We start from the raw sequence: 16,723 nt of genomic DNA, 5'->3' as shown, positions 1-16,723 counted from the left end.
GTAGGGATGGAAAAAACCAACCCATTTTTGGTAGGCAAAATATTTAAAAATGGAGACTGTAAAGTTGACCATATTAAACGAGTAGGCAGAAATCTAACTGTGATTTGTGAAGATACTTTTTCGGCAAATGAGTTAGTAAACTGTGTTCATTTAAAGAATTTTAATGTTTTTGTACCAGCCAGTAAGGTGGAAATCTGACCTGAAATTACTGAAAAATAAGTGATGAGTGAGAGTAAGTCCCTATATCCCATAGTTCATGCCAAAAGAATTACAAAGTATGTAAACCGACAAGTAACAGACACACATTTCATGACTTTAACATTTGAATCCGACCAGCCTGCTTCCAAATTTGGTGTATCTAAATTATGTGTGAATACCCATTGAACGGTACATGGTGCCTATCAAGCAATGCTATAACTGCTTTCAATATGGCCATGTAGTTAAGTGTCCTTGCAAATTTGAAAATAATATGCAGAGACTGTGGACTAAGGTTTCACAATGGTGAATAAACACAGTAAAATAATATGTTCACTGCCATGGTAACCACAGTAGCAACAGTAAGTCGTGCAAAGAATATGAGAGACGAAAAAACGTTATGCAAAGGATGTCTATCCATAAAGAAGATTTTTTGACGCCAAGTAAACACTTAAAAAACCTATCAATACCAGACCAAAATTCGTGAAACCCAAGGAAAACCCATCTGAAAATGCTATAGCAGGGCCTCCAGTTCAAGCATCAACAATATATCCTACCAACCTGCATACAACAATCGATCGCTCAACACCTACGAACAGCGGATATAACAAAAATACTAAATGACAAAATTAAAGAATGAAAACCCAAATTCAAGGCTGACTTAAGGCTATTAATAAGCAAAAGGTCGATGACTTACTGGCACAACTGCCTAAAGATTTATTGGAGTCTCAAAAACCTAGAAATACAATCCAGACATATAATAAAAAAACACAACAAATAAAGCAGGAAACAAAACAATAGACCCCAAAGACAGTTCGTTTGGTCCTAATCCACGAAACTTCTGCAATGAACAGAAAAGAAAATAATCAATTAAATTTGATTCAATGGCACTTAAGGTCCATCAAACAAAAATGGGTAGAACTTATTCAATATATGACAAAAACAAGATTCATATTGCAATCCTACAAGAAACGTGGCTTAGTCCACATTATACGAACAGAGATAACACTTTCAAAATATTAGAAGATAGAGAAGATGGTTATGGAGGTGTAGCCTTCGTTATTCATAACTATCTGACCGCCAACATAATCAAAGAACATAATAAGAATGATATGCGAATCCTAGGCATAACAATAGCGAACTCTTTTAGATAATATTGTACCAATAAACCAATGAATTGCTCTTTCTGGCAATTTTTAGCTTAGATTAAGGTGATACTACAATGATTTGTGGAGATTTTAATGCTGTCACCATCAATTCTGGAACTGCAAATACCTGACAAAAGAGGTAATGACATCTTTAGGAATTTCGGTAACTCAAATTTTATATGGGATAACAACCAGTCATTCACTACCATTCCGAGCTTATTTCATAATTAGTCAACCATAGACCTAACATTCTTAACCCCTGAACCTTACACACATCTTGATAACTGGGAAGTCATATCTAATGCGATAGGGAGCAACCACTTTCCAATCGTAATGACTCTAAATTATGTTAAAAATTCACAATCCAAGGCAGAAACGTCAAGAAAGAACTTTCAGAAAGCAAACTGGCAAAAGTATTCAACATTAGTTGAAGAAAATATGAAAAATATTGTCCACGGGCCCTTAAACATCCAAATAGAAATGTTGGAAAAAACTATGAAAAATGCAGCACATAGATTAATACCCTTATGGAACAATCCTAGTGTAAGTAACCAAAAAGGCGTTACACCAAAATCATGGTGGACTGCGGAATGTTCTCATGCAATTGCTGAACGAAGGCTTAGTTTTAAGAAATTCAAAATGGATATGAACCCTGTAAGTTACCAAACATATCAAGAAGCTCAGATGAAAGCCAAAAACACAAAGGAAAGGACAAAAAAGAACGTATGGCATAAATTATGTGCAAACATAGGTGAGAAAAAATAGCAAATTTGCATGGAAGGTCATAAGATAACTGAAAACAAACAAAATAAATAATGAAATATCACTCATCAAAGAAGACCAGCATTAAATTTTAGCAGAGAAGTTTATGAAACACATTGTCCCAGATAACGTTCCACAGGCTGAAGAGATATCCAAACCAAAAATAAAGGGTACAATTCACATACTTGAAGAAAACTTCACAATGGCTGAGTTAATTGCAATTTTTAAAACAAAGAAAAAAAGTTACTGCTCCAAGAAATGACCTCGTTTCTTATAATATACTTACTCACCTACCTGAGGAGGCCTTAAACGTACTGCTGAATATATATAATAATATTTTGAATGACAACCTAAGCTTACCACAAAAATGGAAAGATATAAAAGTCATAGGTCTGCTTAAACCAGGTAAAGAGAAAGATCATGAGGAATCGTACAGCCCGATTTCTTTGATTTCCGTTTTTATTAAGGTGATGAGAGGCATGATAAAGAAAAGATTCTGTATGGATTTAGGAGAAACAAAGGATGCGCCAACTATGTACTAAACCTAATATTGCTTAAGGAAACTGCTCGAACTTTTAACGAAACATTAATATTAACAAGTCTAGACATATCATGTGCATATGATAGTGTAAATTTATTCTATTTGTTTAGAAAATTGTACATTTATGGTGTTCCCAAACAGTTCATCAATCACTGCCAAAAGTGGCTTGTGGTTAATTTGGTTTCAAACCAAGGCATCATATCTAGAGTGACCTGTAGAGGTCAGCCTCAGGAAGCACCTTGAGCCCATTACTATTCTCATTGTAGTTGGCAGAAATAAACAACTCTTTGCCTGGAGGAGTCATATCCCTACAATATACTGATTACTGGGTTTGTACTCAAGTAAAAAGATAATTGATCAAGTACTGGTTAAAATGGAGACTGCACTCACAAATATTGATAACTTGTTCAATAATATGAGCCTTAGTTTAGTTGGGAATAAATGCCAAGCTATGGTTGTATCTAGAAAGAAGAGGATAAATAATGTTGTAAATCTTAAAGTTGAAGGTTTACACACAACTCCCAATTGAGTCAAGAGTTAAAATGTTCGGTATAACGATTGATAATCGATTAAAATTTGATGAACACATATACAACTTAACAAACCAATGCAGTAAAGATCTGAATATCATCAAGATGATTGCCTATGGAAGAAATGGTGTTAATCCTCATTTCGCAATTACAGTTTATGAAAGCTTAATTAGATCTAAACTTGATTACTGCTCGTACCTGTTTGGGAACTGTTCAGGACATAGATTGTTTGAAATAGAATAAATTCCAAACCAAGCACTAAGGATAGCTTTAGGAACCCTCAAATCATCTCCTATAATCGCTTTATAATCTGAATAACCTTTGGAATCTTTAAACCTGCGAAGAAAAGTTTTAAAGGAAAGACTTGTGTATAAAACTATCACAGATATTGATAACCAAAATCGATACAGATGCCTATACATACAACTTATGATCAACATCAACCCTTCTGGAACTGTAAATACTCCACTCTATATCGAGGCCATAGATTCCATGGTTAACTTCATCCCAGAATTTACTGAAATAAATCAAGGAAAATTCAGACCTAATGATTGGGAAATTCCCCCTCAGCTAGCAAACATTTCAATACAGATTAATGATGCAACAGATGACAAAATTTGAACTGAGAAAGATAATTCCCCGGAAGTTTTCCAACAGATAGTTGACTAAATGATTAACTTAACCTATAGAGACAGGATCAAAATATTTACAGACGGGTGTTACACATGGCGAAGGTACAGGAGCAGCAATTTTTATACCACAAATGAATGTGGAAAAGAAATATAAACTTTCACCAAATGCCTCGATTTATACAGCTGAGCTTTTTGCTTTGTATATGTGCTCTCAGCTTATAAATAAACTCCCCAACTGTGACATATTCATCTGCACTGATTCTCTTTCTGCCATAAAATCACTACAAAGTTATGTGATGTCATAATAGAAGATAACGTGTCCCTATAAATAATAACAAACTGTGTAGACTCCAAGAACAGAATAACCTTTCAGTGAATACCTAGCCATGTGGGTTTGAAATATAATGAAATGGTTGACAAGTTCGCAAAAGAGGCAGTGGTTAATGTAATATATGTTCAAGACATCGCACTTCCATTAAATGACCTCAAATCGTTCCGAAAGAGAAAGGCACTTTAAGAAAAAAAACAACTTGATTATAAATACAACAAAGGCCACGTGGTATAGGAGTATTCAACTTATTAGTCGTTTGCTATCATGATACCAAGATACGAGACTTAGCAGAAGGGAAATAGTAAATATAATCATACATCAGACTAAGGGTAGGACATGTCACAGTGAACAAGACACTTCATCTAATGAAACTTTATTTCACTCCTCTGTGCTTAAATTGCACTGCAGGAGTGAATGAGACTGCGAATCATCTACTAATGAAATGTCCAAAATTTGACATTGCAAGGAACTCATGTTTCTAACAAATTAGAAGAATACTGGATGACAATACCCCAGAAATATTCAAAACAAATTATCCAGTTTTGACGCAATATTATATAAAGAAATAAGTCGATTTCTGACCACCATAAAAAGAAACATAATAGCCTACTCAAAGAATAATGATCGAAGGCAATCAAAGATGAAATCAGTGCAAAAATCTTTTTTAAAGTGAAAATTAACTTCATGGTGTAATTCCAAGTCAGCCGTAAGGCATGTAGATAATACAAAAAAGGTTATGATAATGTGTCCAAGACCAAGACCTAAGTGAGTCACCTGACCAATATGGCGATGACATCATTGGTAAGTTAGAAGAAAGGCAGTTATGAGAATTAATTTCCTTTAGCTTTATCTACCAAATTAGCTACTTGTATATGGAGAATAATAAAAATTGGCCAGTGGGCATTGTAAAGTATTGTATTACCTGTGAAGAGATGAATCATTGATTATGGTACAGAATTGCATTAATAAGGTGAGTAGAGCTACTTATTCTTTTTTTCTCAAGGCTAAGAAATACTCAAATCTTACCGACTATCTTAAAATATGAAATGATTGGCTGAGTGGCAAAACATTAGTTTTATTATTATATTAACCCAATGATTAACTATCAGCCTTCAGAACAAAATAATAAGGTTTCTAAGTAGTGGACATGACAAATAATGAAGTAGTGGAACTATTTTGCTGTGCTGAGCAATGTTTCCTTGATACTAGTTTACAAGATCCATTTCATCTTCTGGAGATTTTCTTAATGGAAAGTGTTAATATTAAGTGACGAGAATAACAATATTGATTAGCTAAAGTGAAAGGACTAAAAACTAATAAATCTCTCTAAAAGGGAGAAAACCCTTCTTTATGGTGGAAAGGCCTCAGAGCAGTTGGAAAGCTCTCAGGATGGATGCTTCCAAGTTGGGTGATAGCCCTCAGGTAAGATGGTTACTTATGTAAGTTTTTGTGACCCTTATGAACATAATGTTTAACCCTGGATCCGCAGTTGAAATTCCTATAGCCTAATGACAAGCACCATTTTGCTAGTTATGCACACCTTCATTCAAACCTATATAAAATGTTGGTAAATATTAAGATCAGCGACTACCGCTCCGATCGCCGTAAGGTTTTTCGTACTAACACAGGTTAACGTAATTTCACCGAAAAAAATAGTCCTGATTATCGCTAACACATAAAAACCAGCTTTTCGGCAGTAAAATGTTGGCAATACAAAACACATAAATAACAAGATTTTCGACTATCAAACTTAAAACAATGGTGTTAGAATGCAAAAAATTATGGCGATCGGAGCGGTAGTCGCTGAGCTTAAGATTTACCATTTATCTTTCATGTCCACTCCACCCATGTATAAATTATACTGCTGTATCATTTATGGCTTTACAGCCTCATGGTGACTTTTGAAACCCGTAGGTCTTAGGCATGACAAGCTGGTTTTCGGGTTTTTTGTTTGTTTGTACCCTTCTGCTAACACAGGCCCTCTTATAAAATAAACACTCTGTTGTTATATTATTATAATATTACACCAATAATAGTGCGGGTTGAATTAATTTGATCGGCAAGTGCCCGCCATCTGAAAATAAGACGGTGACGTTTAGAGAAAAGTGCCGTTAACTTAAAACAAGTCGGCCCGACGCTCGGAGGGTTAAAATGAAAGACAAAACTCTAAATTTAAATTAAAAAATTAATCCCACTACATATAGCCTAAATGTTCCTTGTTTCGTACTTAAAAATAAAATAATATATAATAGTGTATACTTTACTTCAATAATAAACATTTTGGTAAATCTTAAGCTCAGCGACTACCGCTCCGATCGCCATAATTTTTTGCATTCTAACACATGTTAACGTAATTTCACCGAAAAAAATAGTCCCGATTATCGCCGTAGCCGTTTACTCCCCCCCCAAAAAAAAATTTTTGGAAAAAATAAAATTAAAAAAACCTGATTGACAGTGCATTTATTCATTTTTTTGGTGTTATTAGTTCGTAGGGCACGTAATTTCACCAAAAAAGTAGTCCCGATTATCGCTGTAGCCGTTTACTCCCCCCCCCCCCAAAAAAAATTTGGGAAAAAAAAATTTGAAAAACCTGACTGACATTGCATTTATTCGTTTTTTTGGTCTTATTAGTTCGTAGGGCAGTAGTCCAGGTACTACTTCTAGTATAAACTCGTCTTATCAGTGATAAACGCGCGCCCCTTACCTTTTGCCTGTAATGAAACCTGCGTTAGTTCTGTCTGAGTTTTGTATGTGTATGCAGTCATGGCGTGATCTGGACTTGGACTTTGCAAGCTCGAGTTAATTTTTTTTCTAAAAGAGCAAGCGGACAAGCATTGCGTGATCTGAGTTTTGAATAGGCAAGCTAAGGTCTTTTGGTGACCTTAACCATCGCACGCCATGTCAATAACTTCACTAATTATTCCTTGTCCATGTGGGTTTCATTGTTTACGTCTGGCGGTCAATCGAAGCCGTCCTATAGGTCACGTGACCCGCCCGGCCAATCGGAAACTTTCCTGTTTGTCACGTGACTACTGTCAACTCATCAAAACGACCATGGTCGGCCATTGTTTTAAGTTTGATAGTCGAAAATCTTGTTATTTATGTGTTTTGTATTGCCAACATTTTACTGCCGAAAAGCTGGTTTTTATGTGTTAGCGATAATCAGGACTATTTTTTTCGGTGAAATTACGTTAACCTGTGTTAGTACGAAAAACCTTACGGCGATCTGAGCGGTAGTCGCTGATCTTAATATTTACCAGATAAATACATCTATCACATATCATGCTCGCGGACCCCCCACTCGCTATTGGAAAAAAAAAACTGTTCTAATCTCCTTGACATGGCGATTTTTGACTCCTTCGTCTTATATTAAAAAAAACATACTAAGCCTATGCCCAGAAGAAAATTTGTGATGGTTCTAATTGATTAACTCACAAGAACAGCACCAGAAGAAGTAGCCCCTCGCTTGCTTCAACATTAGTAGAACATTTTATTGTTGTGTTACTTAGCAATACCAAATTTAGGCAAATATTCAAATTTGTGCATATCCATGTAAGTTTGTATAAAATTATGAATATATTCGCAGAACCCTACAACCCTGTATATTTATGTGTTCATGACTAAATTTGCTATAATTTGCCTATTATGAAATTGTTCTAAAAGTAATATATACTAATAGGCTAACATGTGGATACTTATATTAAAAAAATATTTTTTCCCTTTCACAGGCTGTTGCAAAAAGAACATTTTTTTATATACTCATATTCGGTGATTCTTTAAAAGAAAAATTATGTAGGCTATAATACTCTATATTTAAACTATTCTTAAGATTTTTTATGAATTATGCAAAAAAAGACTGCAAAACCTATAAAAACAGGTGGATGTTTAGGAAAATATGATGGATGCTCGGAGGGTTAAGTGAATAAATTAAACACACAATATAGCCTACCGTTAGAAAATGCTTAAAATGAAGTAAATTTACTATAAAAACTGTCTAATAATAATAGTTTACCTGATTTATTATCACAATTCAGCCTACAGAGCTTTGAATGTTACTAAATTATTGTACAATAAATGAATCACAAATAAACTATTGTTTACCATAGTTTATACGTACAAGCATAGAATTCACAAATACAAGTTTAGAATACACAATTAGTAATGCCGGTGCATCAATATGGTGGCTATAGTCCTCTCGAAAGTTTTATAACAAAATAAACATTTATAATTAATTGACTTATTCCTTGAAGATATCTATACTACTTAATGGCAAATTTCATAAGAAAAAGTTTAATGTCGTTTGGTACCAGCAAAACTCTAATAATATTATGTAAAACAACAAAATACTAGTGACTAGTCTATCATTACAGATATCGTCGAAGTTCTTTCTTCGCAACATATATCAACGAACAGATGTTTGAAGCAGATGATCTTATTGAGAAAGGAATTCTGTAGCTAAACTCATTCCTAAATGAAATTTCCCATGGCAAAAATATAGGGAAAAAGTCCTGATTTTTGCATTCTCTCTTAAGTGCGCAACTAGACACTGCAAACTAAGATTTATTTTGCAAATTTATAATTTTGATCCATACTTATTATGCATTATTATTCAATAAACTATATAAAATTAATCTGTGAAGTTCCTGGTTAATTTGGTGTAATATGTGCCCTACTTGTTTTATTTTCGGAAGCAAATGTTTTTATTAAAAGATGACTAGTGATCGACTAGTGACTAGTGGTTCAACATTGGAGAAACATCTTTTAGCAGTTACTTTTTAGTCCCAGTTGTCTAACAGATGGAGGGTTAATTACTGTTTTTCTCATAGGCAATCTTAAAACTAGATTTGATTAAAATACAAGTATTTTAGGTCTAAAGGCAAATTATGAAATTCTCTGAATTGAATTTTCCTTTCAAGGTTTTTCATGAGGCTTTTTTCCTCTAATATTGCTATCCAAGTAACACTTTAAGTAATTACCATTATAAATTTCAGCTGCAGTATAATAAGCGGCCACCGCCACAATTGAATCATGATTATCGATACTATCAAATACAAAATTAACCCATAAATTATTATTGCCAGCTGTTTTTATTTCATAACGTACTGAGTACTGTAGGCTAGTCATTGCAAGCTGCTGTTATTTTGTTTTTATGTAGCAGGTTAGTGACAATGAGAACAATGGTGATGAATATGTAGATGTACGCTCGAAATGTATTTTTAATTATTGAGCAATGTTTTACATATAAACATTGTAGATTGACTAAGATTAACTTCTGCAAACACCCTAACTATTGAATTGCAGAGCTACAAAGAAATCCTAAAAAAAAAATACTTAGAAGTAACTGCGTTGCTGACCATCTTGTAGTATATATATGTATCTACGAGATGTAATGATTATTGGTAGGTATCCATTTGAGCATTTTTTAAATGCTATCACACATGTCTACCTTGTGACGTAATTGTAAGTACTACGTGACTCAAGAGTAGTTTAAATACAGTTTAGTTATTTTATACAACTTGAAATAAATACATTTCTATTACATGTAGAAGTTCAGGTTCTTTATAATACAATTTTTAAAACCTAAAATTAAACTCAGATTATCGTTAGAAATTTATTCAATGTAAAATCTTGTTTAGAAATACATTCTAAGTGAAATCATATGTTTGGTTATTGACTAATGGCGGCAAGAATAATGATGTATGTGTGTTCTTTGCTTCACAAGGTCTCACATTTATCCTTTAAAATAGTTACAGGTAAGTAAATGTTATTGTTTTGTCTGTAAGTATATTAGTTATATATTATATTTTAATTTATAGTTCATATTAATTTTTATAAATTAATTTGTAAGATTTGAAACCAGAAAACCAAATTGTTCTTTGAAATATCTATTACTTTATTTGGTTCGACATCTTCCTTTTAGTATTTTTAGGTTGGATGATCATAAATATCGATGGTATGATATCATTCGATAATCTATCATGATCTGATTGTGGCAGTGGCTGCTTATTATACTGCAGCCTCATTGATATTAATAAGTAACAAATCCTTAATATAACTACTTAAACTAAATTTACATTAGAGGTATTTCAGATTATGGTATAGTACGGCAGTTTTTATATCATAAATAGTAATAATTTTACTATAAATAAAAAAATATCAAGGCAATGAAGATTCTTTGAGCATCAGAAATATTTTCATTATTACCACTAGTGAATTACAGCACGGGGTAAAATTATATTTTAAAATTAAATAGAGTTAGAAAGTTTAAACCTTACCAACTGTACTCTTTCTGATACTTCTTATTTATTATGATGGAACAAATCTAGTGGTGAAGTTTGATACAGTTATTTGTGGATACTATGTATAACATTCTCTAACATTCTCTAACATTTTTATGAGAAATGTTTATTCTCTAACATTTAAATTTAACCACCAATTACATTTTTTACAGTGTTAATGAACAGGTAATTAATAAAAACATTTACTATAATTGTGTCTGTTAACCATGCACTTTACATAATGAGGTACTGGATTTTTTAATGTTTAAAGATATTTGAAGACTTATATGGCACAATACTTATGTGACAGTTTAAAATATCTAAATTCATAATTATTTTCAGTTAGTGTATTTTAAATCAGTTACAGCATTCTAAATGTTGATAAAGAATTTTGTTTGTTTCAGGAAAGGTTTGGAGGGTTGACACCAGAAGATCACATAGTTACACTACTTACTCCCTACTGCGGTCTTTTGCATGGATTTTTCAAATATAACACAAAAATATGTTTTCTTTATTGCCTGTTAAAGTACGGCTAACAAGCCCAATGCAATTGGACCTGAGGTCTTTTATGTCCCCTTGTTAATTGCCATGAAATTGCAAGCTTTAACAGAACTCTGCTGGCTTTCTTGTGCCCACGTCTTTCATATCACAGGGCACAAGAAAAGCCTTTCTTATCCACATGAGTCAACATTTTGAGATGGCTGGATGGACCACACAGAAATGGTCTGCTGACTCCTATTGCAAAATCTACAAACTTCTGTGTCACTCAGTCCTAGTCTCTTAAGGTGTTTCCAGAGAAGCCCATGATCTGTTAACATTCTCATCTGAAGTCTTGTTCTTTTGGTAAGGTCAAAGCCATTTTGTTACCTTCCTGTAGCGGGTGTATGAATAGTTTTGACATTCTTAATCCTCGGGAGTTATGCCAATTGAAACTTTTAACTTTTTATTCCCTATTCTTTATAAACCCCTTGCCATAACTAAAGGCCATACCAAAACAAGGTCCCAAACCTATCAATGTGGATTCTGCCCTCTTTCTTGCCAGTGAGTGCCTCTTCATTTCCTCTGATGCCTTGGCCCGGTACTCACACCAACTCTACTTGGTTATATTTAGTTCCTTTAACATGTGGTGGCAACTAAACACCAGCGTTAGATTAAACTTGTAGTCTCTTAATAGCTGCCTGGCTGTCTGAGAGAATAAGAATTTTTGCTTTATTATATTTTTTGGTTATCATTAGTTGTGCGCATACTTATATGGTTCCAACTTCTGTTTGAAACAGTGGCTATTGAACCTAAAAACAGAATGTCTTATGCTTGGCTCTAAGACCCGGTCCCGAAGCAGTCCCCATTCACGAGCTATCCATATAGAACACAACTGGCCTCTATCCTGAGAATCTCTGACTTTCTCCAGTGACTCTTTTTTACTTCCTGTAGTAACATTGAATGGTATTTCAAAAATAAACTTGGTTTTTATGTCTGAGACTGTATAGATTGTCTGATTTCTTTATTTCTTTTAGAATGGATATGTGTCCCATTCCATTTGTTTCTAGTATTTCCTTTTTATGATTTCCTTATTTTATAAGGCAATTTCCACAACTAAACTATGCAGTGCTGTTGTTATTGTGGATTTTCTGAATGTAAACACGTACTGATTTACATGCAAGGGGGAGTTTCTGATTACCTCGTCCCTTACATATCTGTTCAGAAAAGGCAGTGAGACTTTTTGGTGTATAGGAGGTTTGGGTAGTGTTGTCTCTGTTTCCCTTCTCACTAATGAACACAACTACTTCTTGACGACTTTGGTATATACTCTAAACAGAAACTTGCTCTAAAAGTTGTTACTAGATGTGTAGACACTATGTCTGCCCCTTTTTGAAGTAGTGTAGTGTAAATCCTGTCTGCCCTGGGCTTTGAATGGTTTAAGGGGAGTCGGATGGGCCTACCCCGCAATGTTAATTTGATGAATTTTAGGTACCATTATCTTAAAAACTATAAATGGTAGCCAGTTAATTTTTTTAAATTATGTTCCTTGTACTTTTCTTAACATTTTGAATACAGGGTTATAAAAAATCTTTTCAGATAAACGTGTGTGACATTTTTTTTCTTTTTATGCAAAAAATATAAAAAATTACAATTTACTCTGATGTATAAAATTAAGTATTGAACATAAAGCAATAATATGTATTCAAAATGTAGATTATTACTTAGGGAACAAATTAAAAAAGAATCAACAGGCTACCTATAATAGTTCTTGAAAAAAGTGTACCTATCGAACAAAAAACATAGTTTTACAGAAAACGCATTTGAAGTTATTGTAACCAACTCTATAAAAATACAAAAATAAACTACAGTTTATAGTGTCCAGGGGCATATGCTGGGTTATCTGGATCCTCTTCTTCCTCAAGCAACTCTTCCAGTCTTAATTTGGTTAATTTTGTCCTCTGCCGGCACTTCTTTTCTAATTCCTCGATGGCATTTTCTGCTTGTCGGATCTCATCTTTCTGTTTCGTATGTCTGACCAAATTGTTGCCAGGCTTGTAGCCTAATTGTTAAAGCTAAACATCTCACAATATTACCTTGATTGAAGCAAGCAACAACCTCATATACACCTACTTCAAGGGTTGACCTTAGCATAAATGTATTTTTAGAAAGTCGAGACCAAATTATGTTGTTGACGGATTCATTGGGGTTTTGTGTACCTCCGTGTAAACATTTCCTTAGAAGGTCTGGTGAAGCCAAGTCCCTAAATATTGGAATATTGGTTTTATTTTGTCCATTACCACTTTAGGCAGGTGGAAATGATCTTTATGATCATAGGCCTCCTTATTGGTCATCGCTCTCTGGTACTTGCACGTCAAAATCTCTTTGCAATTCTTTAGAAAAACAGCTATAAAAAAAGAACTAACCATCAGAAAATCTTAAGTGAAGTGTTTTCTGAAAAAGAATGAAATAGGGAATACAAAATCAATTTTCCGTAAAAAAAAACTTTTTTGCCCATCCGAGTCCCCTTAAAGGACTTAATGGCCTATTCTACCGTTTTATTCTTTTTTTTTTAATGAAAATTTTCAAGCAGGTGTTCTGGTCCACATTCCTTTCTTGCGTGATCTTCTAATGCGCGGTACACTAATTATCCTCTCCCCCATTATATTTGCCCTGGGGAAGTGGGTCCCAACAGTAAGTGCGTTGTTTCAATTCATTTTGCTATACATTCCTCTTTTTTCAGTGATGCTATCGTGCTCCTTTGTTCCCTCTGTAAGATGTTTTGTACTTCTTGAGGCTTTTGGAAGACGTTATAAGTCTTGATAAAACTTCCTCCAGGATTGTGTTGTGCTTCTTAGTTCCTTTTTATATTTTGTATATGTTTACGTCTGTGCCCTTCAGCTCCAAGTTGGACTAACCAGCAAGGTTTTTTATCCTCTGAAGGTAGAAGAAGAGTCAAGGAGGGGCAGGAAAGAAGTTGATATACTACTAGATAATTCTAGCGTCGAAAGTAGAAGAAGTAGGCCAAGCAAGCCAGTTGAAGTAAAAGATTGATTAAGTCTATTTTAGGAAAATAAATAAAAAATAGGGCCTCCTTGAAGGAGAATGTTACAAGTAACAAAAGTAATAACATACTCAGCTCGGGTAACCTTGTGGTTGCTGTCCACTTACTCATTAAGATTATGAGCTCCCGGGTGGTTTAATGTCTGTCTTGCATCATGGGACTTTCATATAATTACTTTCAGTTATTGCATAAGTTTATTCTTTTTCTGATTACTGTAAGTAAAACAAGGTAAGAATACTTCAGACTACGTAATAAGCTTTGCTTAAGCTATATGCAAAATTTCATGTCTATAGTTATCCTGTAGAAAACAACACATATCCTATGTCCTACATATCCTCCTTTTGTTTCCACCTCATGCTTCTTTGTCCCTATACTTTTGCACATCTGCAAGATCGTTGCCGTTTCCTTACGCCTTACAAAGTTCTTTTTCTTCCAGTTACTTTTTTATCCCTCAAAATTCTCCTTCAACTCTATCCTTTTCTTGATCCATTAAAACATACTGCGCTATTCCAGCTCTCTACAGTAGTAATACCTCTCATCTTCGACTAGGTCAAAATCTCTTAGTTTTACTTTAAAATTACCGTGCGACTCACAAACTGAATTGTGTAATAAGCCTTTCCCTCATTTTACCCTTTTCTTCTGTCTAACATCGGGTATGTACTCAGGTGTTCCTTCTTACTTTCCTCCTATCTTGTCTACCACTTACCCAGAGTATCATCCCTTCTCTTTCCTTTTATTCATTTCAACCAGTTGTGACTGGGACAGACGAAGCTGTAGTGAGTAAGAAAGTTTTTAATGTTAATCTGAAAGATCTGAGATATGTCAATGAATATTTTATCAATAAAGCTACTTAGATCCTCTACAAGATATTCAAGCAGTTTCTCAGTAGGAGACCTGGTCTTCGCCAAGCTAAAGGGCTATAGACATTGGCCTGCAGTTATCACTGAGATAATAAAATGCGATGGCAAAAATCATCCTAAATTTAACATCATGTTCTATGAAGACCACAAAACATCAAAAGTAAAAGCCACAGAACTATTTTCCTATTCGGGAAATGTGCATTTATACGGGATCCAACAAGCAGACAACCACAAGAACAAAAACTCAACGAAGCATTAAGAGAAGCAGAATCAATTTGGACGACCACATTTACACACCTCACTCTCCCCCCTACAGCAGGAAAGTGCATCCTCACTGAATACCACACAGGGTGGCTGCCCCTTATCTATACCCTCCCCAGAAGTCACGAATTGCTCCTCAGCTGTAAATAAGTATTCAGAACTTGTTACCACAGATACACCTCCTAACGACAGCCACATACTGAACAACTCAGAGGATTGGAATTAAGTATTCTTGGAGATGACCCAATAAACAGCGCCACAGAACAGGAACAGCTGATTATAGCAGCGAAAATAGTTATTTTCTGCACTCCTAGAAGAAAATAATCAGCTAAAAAGGGAAAATAGTGCGTTGACTATAATAAAGCTTGATAATATGGAGGCCATTGTAGAAGATCTACTAACCAAAGAAGAATCACATTTAGTGAGAATTGAACAGTTGGAATTAAAACTAATTGAATTGGACAACTCCCTCGAAAAAGGAAAAGACCACCAAAGGAAGCTTCAAAGTGTCTTTGAGGAACATGACAGGGAACAAACTCAAATTATGGATGCACACTTACAAGAAATAGAAGAACTGAAGCAATATATAACCAAAATAAAAAGGGACAGTAGCAAAACTGAGAACGCTAACAAACAGGTAAAATGCATGGCCACCCAAACACTGTCTCCCCTCAAACACAGTGACCTGCTCCTCACAACAACCCCCTCAATTGTGACCAAGCTTACTGAACTGCAAAACAGCCTGAACATCTTAGATTCTAGATTTCAGTCACTGGAAAGTAAAAAAGACACAAAGGCCTTGAAAAACAACAATATAAAGCCATCACATAAAAAACTTGGCCACAAAAAAAAACTGACTTTCCCACAAGAGGAAACAACAAAAACCTATTTGTTGTGTCAAGAACTTCAAATGTAGATAAAGTGGCAGACTTGAACCTATAACGTGATAACCCAGAAATGGACAATAATGTGATTAACATAGATAACACATTCTCATGTACCCTTGAGCAACAAGAGCTTAGTGACTCAGAAGACACAGACACATGTCAAACCAGATCAGTCGCACGAAAAATAATACGCAATACTGCAGTAAATACAAATACCGGCCGCATTTCATTTTTAAACATACAAGATACAAACAGGATTAGTAACCTGAAAACTGTAGCTTTTGTGCCTGAACATACGCCCCTTGTGACATCACAACTGCACTCTGACCTTGACTGGGAGAGGGCCTGCGGTATTGGCTTTTACGACAAAGATACATCCATCTGCTCCTTCACACTGCCTTCAGAAACTTTAGCAGAGCTGAAAGGCAGAGTCACAAGCAAGGAATTATCGTACAACAATTTTGCCACCATAATACATGACAAGAAACCATACAGCATAATCTGTTACTCCTCATAACACAACGACTGGAGATCAAAGCTCTTCAAATTCATGGAAACGGTAAATGACTGCATAACATTTCCAATACCTTTCACCATCAGCATAAACGAACTGTGGCACCCAATAATGCCAAATAAAGCCAGCACAGAAGAAATATTACAAGTTGTACTTCAATTCAATAGTAATGCCTACCTGCACAGATATAGATTCTATACAAGTAACAAAAAAAATAAAGAAAACCATTGACTCCATACTAGA

The sequence above is a fragment of the Homalodisca vitripennis genome, chromosome 3 (assembly GCF_021130785.1).
Source record: "Homalodisca vitripennis isolate AUS2020 chromosome 3, UT_GWSS_2.1, whole genome shotgun sequence".
Taxonomy (NCBI): domain Eukaryota; kingdom Metazoa; phylum Arthropoda; class Insecta; order Hemiptera; family Cicadellidae; genus Homalodisca; species Homalodisca vitripennis.
The sequence above is the reverse complement of the archived record's forward strand: the minus strand, read 5'-3'. Positions refer to the sequence as shown.